This window comes from Astatotilapia calliptera, chromosome 6 (assembly GCF_900246225.1).
Source record: "Astatotilapia calliptera chromosome 6, fAstCal1.2, whole genome shotgun sequence".
Taxonomy (NCBI): Eukaryota; Metazoa; Chordata; class Actinopteri; order Cichliformes; family Cichlidae; genus Astatotilapia; species Astatotilapia calliptera.
Window position 1 is genome coordinate 13,338,997 of NC_039307.1, and position 4,578 is coordinate 13,343,574.

The following is a 4,578-nucleotide window of genomic DNA, read 5'->3' on the forward strand; positions in this document are numbered from 1 at the left end:
CCCATCCCCGGACACAAAGAACCACCAACGCACCGATGTCTGAGGGAGTCCGCCACTGGCAGGGGAAGTGGTGGTAGGGGGAGATAGGCCTCCATACCTTGGAGGGCCTAAGATGTCCCCAGAGAGGTGGCGCCTGACACCCAACCTGACATATAGACACAGAAATACAGGCACACACATATACAAACATCCATTCCCACCCTCATGCTCTCATATACACTTACTCCACACTCAACCAACGTGGAGACAGACATAAAGAGACGCTGTACACACGATCACACTCCCCAAGCGTACTCTAAGCCCCGGGTCTAGGTACCCTTGCCCCTGGAGGGGGGGAACTGCACCCAGACCCAGGTGGTGTTACCCTTTTCCCTGCGGTGGGGGGAGGCAGACTGCCCCGACTCCGCAGCAGCAGGGAGGCCCCACACTCCAGACCGCAGTCGGATGGCCAACTCCTCCTCCTAGCCCCCCCGCTCCAGCAGGTCGCAGAGAATGGGGGTGAGAGAAGACTCCAAACCTCCCTCCACCCGCTCATTGTAGTGTTGATGCATGTGTGTTCTAAGGTGCATTTAAAACCCAGGAGGGCATGGAGCTACCTGCCAGAGAGCAGCAGGTAAGCGCATGGTCCCTCCTGCTGGCCCTCAATGTCTACGTGTATTTAACATTGAGAGGTGGGCAACGACGCCAGGGGTGGGGTGTACACCCTGATGGTACTTTGGATTCCGTGTATCGTGCCCACCCCCAAGATCCTATATGTATGTGTAATGAGAGTGTGAGTAATGTGAATGTCTAAGTTGTGGGACTTTATTTTGTTCATAAGGTTAATTATTAGAGTTTCCAACCGTCCCGTAAAAAACGGAATCGTCTCGTATTCAGAGAAAATATTACGCGTTTCGTATTGAGGTGAAAAGGAACAGTTTGTCCCGGACTTCAGCTACAATGAAAAAGACACAAAGCTGGATTTATTCTGTCTTTGCTGCACAGCTGCCGCTTCTTCTCTCATTCTCTCCCCTCTCTCTCCTGTTGCTACTTTAATCATGAAACTGATCAATGATCAGCTGATCGGCTTTTCTCTCTTGTTTATTTATCCCCCACTTTGCGTCAGAAAGAGGAAACCAGCGGATGTCGCGGTAAACAACAGCAGCACTTTTAAGCTTGATCAGCTGTTGTTAGAATTTATTTAATATTAATTTCTACTATCAGCTGATGTTGGCTGGAGCCACAGCTGTAAAGCTGCTGGTCATGATATCGGTTTGGTTATGTGATGAGAGGGAAACACGAAGACGAAACCAGGAGATGTCCTTACTGAACCATCAGAGCTGTGATGGAGAAACAGGTTTACCTTTTAGGTAACATGAATGAGTTGAAGGGAAGTTATGAACTGTTTCTGAGAGACAAATAACACCAGGATACTTTTCTAAGTAGCAACCTTTTCTAAGTCTTGCAACAAACAATTGATAGATTGATACATATATACCATCAGAACAGTGTACATCACTGTCACAACAGTGTTTATTTTCATTCAAAGGCTTTATGATTTTTCCTATAATGGTGGGCCGGTCTCTAGTCAAAATGCCCGGGACGATTTTTTTGTCCCAGTCCAGTTCTGTATGCAGCTCATCTTCAGTCTGATCTACATCTTTCTATTCAGAAGGCAGAATTTCCGAGTTCTGAGTACAATCGAAAGCACCACGACTGCAATTTTGGTGTTGGATGTAAAAAGCAGGCTAGGATAGAATCAGGCGTGGGATTTCTCTCGTGGAAATGTGCACATTATTTTTTCCTTTCTATTGGTAGGTGGCACAGTGCACTTGTGGCAAGTAAGCAAGCTAGAAGACTGGCAATCTTGCTGGGTATCCAGTTACGGAAGCAACACGTTAACAAGAGAATTCTGAGTAAAACCAAAGTTACTTTCCCTTGTAACTAGTTACTCTGAAAGTAACGAGTAACTTGAAGTAACTGAGTTACTTTTGATAGAAGTAACTAGTAATGTAACTAATGTAACTACTAATTTAGAGTAACTTACCCAACACTTGTGTGCATGCGTGTGTGTGTGTGTCCGTGCATGCGTGTTCCTGAAAATGATTTTGCATTTTTTATGTGATGTGTGCTAATCAGTGTTTATATATATGTAATTAATTATTTCTACTTTCAAAAGATGAAAAAAAAATCCACATTTAAAGGTTGAAGGTGACATAAATCTTTTTGCCACTCACACAAAAGACCCAGGTCCGACTCATCATCGACTATCACAAAAACAAGATTTAATGAGATTCAGGCAGTAAACCTAGAGTTAGTTAAGATGTGCAGTTGGGAAAATACATGATATCACTTGTCTGTGTACACATAGAGATATGTTTTTCCATGACGCTGGATGTATATGTTCATCAGCTGTAATTTGCAAACTATGTAAAAGTAAAAAAATTGTTTTTTGTAACCACAACATTTTCTGATACAGTCTGGCAAAAAACAGCAACTGTGCTCAGAATTCAGTTGTATTCAAAAGTAAAACGATCACTCTCAGATAAAGTTAGAAACCACAGAGTCTCTCATCCGTGTAGCCTGCACGATGACCTCTGCTCCTCCCGATGGTTGCTGTTGCTATGGCAGTCTTCCCAGTTTGATTTAGTTATGGACGCTGAAACTACTGTAACTGTTTCAGGGTCCTGTACTACCAAACAAGTTCAACGTACCCAGGGTGCCTTTCTGTTATCTGGATTCTCTTATCTCAGCATCAGCAGTCAGGACAAGCGGTCACACAAAGCCAGCTATCAACTAGGTAAATTAACCCAGGGTTTCCCCTGTGCATTCCCATGAAAGGGATGGCAATGGCAGCATCACAAAAATATGGATAAGCGTATTGATAACAGAGCGGCTTATTTTATGATGGGGAAAAATATGAAAAGGCAAAACGTATAATACAGAGAGAAAGTAACACAGCTGTCACACAAAAACAGTGGCATTATGGAAAAACACTGTGCAGCAGTTTAGAATTATAAGCACTAAATGAACATTACTATATTAATTTGAAGTTAGAAAAAAGCCTGCAAAAATGCAGAATGTTTAACTTTACAGACTTTTCACCACTCTCTCATTAAGACACAGGAGAATCTGATGGATGTTTAATTAAATTAATGTTTAAAAAACAGTTTTAGGTGTCATTCCTGCTTCAGCCTCGGTTGTGTTTAACAGTCTTAGAGTAAAGAATAAATACAAAACACGAACTCAGACTTGGTCTATGTACACATTTGATATAAGTTCAACAATTACAAAAATTTGCTCTGTTTTAGGATGATTTATTAATGTTTTTAGAACAATAAAATTGCTGAGTGCCATTAAAAAAACTATAAAGTAACAAGGTACACCTAAAAATCTATATTGATTAGTGATCATCATGCAGGAAAGACAGACTTTAAATGCTATTAAATTTAGACTCTTTAAATTTAGACTTTAGACTCTCCATCTATCTGCCCACAGAGATCTGACTCTTTCAGGAATGCTGGTGCTACGTTCTGAAAACTGACTGGTCAGTAGATGGTGATTTCATATTTGCTGATCTTTAATCTGAGATTTAACCTGTTCTGAAGTAGGTTAGGTCTACAGCACAAGTTACCAAGGCAATATTCTCTTGTGAGAAGTGAACCATCTTCATAGTGCAGAAAACCAAGTGTTAATCATGAAATTATTTGGACAAGATGAAATCCTGCATCTGAGTACATTTCTCAGGTGTATGTAGACATGGTAAAAAAAAAAACAACCCATCTATGTGGTATTTTGTGGTGAAACTTGAATGTATGAAATTATGTTAAAGTGGTACAATATGGTACTTTTAAGAGACTGGCCAATGCTATATGTACAAACCTAAATTGATACAATTTGTAGCGCTTTACCATGACTTTACCACATAATATACTGTTTGCTTGAAATGCCACACTTTATTTAAGGGAAATAAGAAATGTGAGAATTGTGACCAAAGAGCTTTTATTCACTTATTCACAACAAAAACAAACGAAACTAAAGAAATCAGTAGCCTGGAATGGAAACAGAAACTAGGCAAAAAGCTGTGTATGCTTATAATAAAGGACTGTGCAAATGGATAATGTTGGGAGTGGTCTAAGAGGGCACTAAGGGGTCAGTAAAACCTTAAATGCTAGGACTACATAAAGCATCAAGCTCTGCTTAAAAACCTGGCCTCCATGTTTTTTGTCAGCTATAAAATTTAAGTACTTATATATATTTTTCCTGCTTTTCAATAACCATTTACAACAAAATAGCATACTTCCCATTTGTCTTGTGTTTTTTCTGGCTCTTCTACTTGTCTGTTCTCCTTTTGAAGGATCTCTAACCTCTTTGAGATCCTGTCTTCCCACCTTCTCAGCCCAGTCTCCAGTTTCCCCAGAGATGCTTCTTTAACAACCCCCCAGGGCCCTGGCAACCAAGACAGCTGTGGTTCCAGAGGCACAGCAGAGACAGTTGCTGTACATCTACAATACAGAGATGCTGAGCAAAAATAGCTATTATGCTGAGAAACCAAGTCTGGTTCATGCTGCATGCCCACATACACAGATAATACATAAG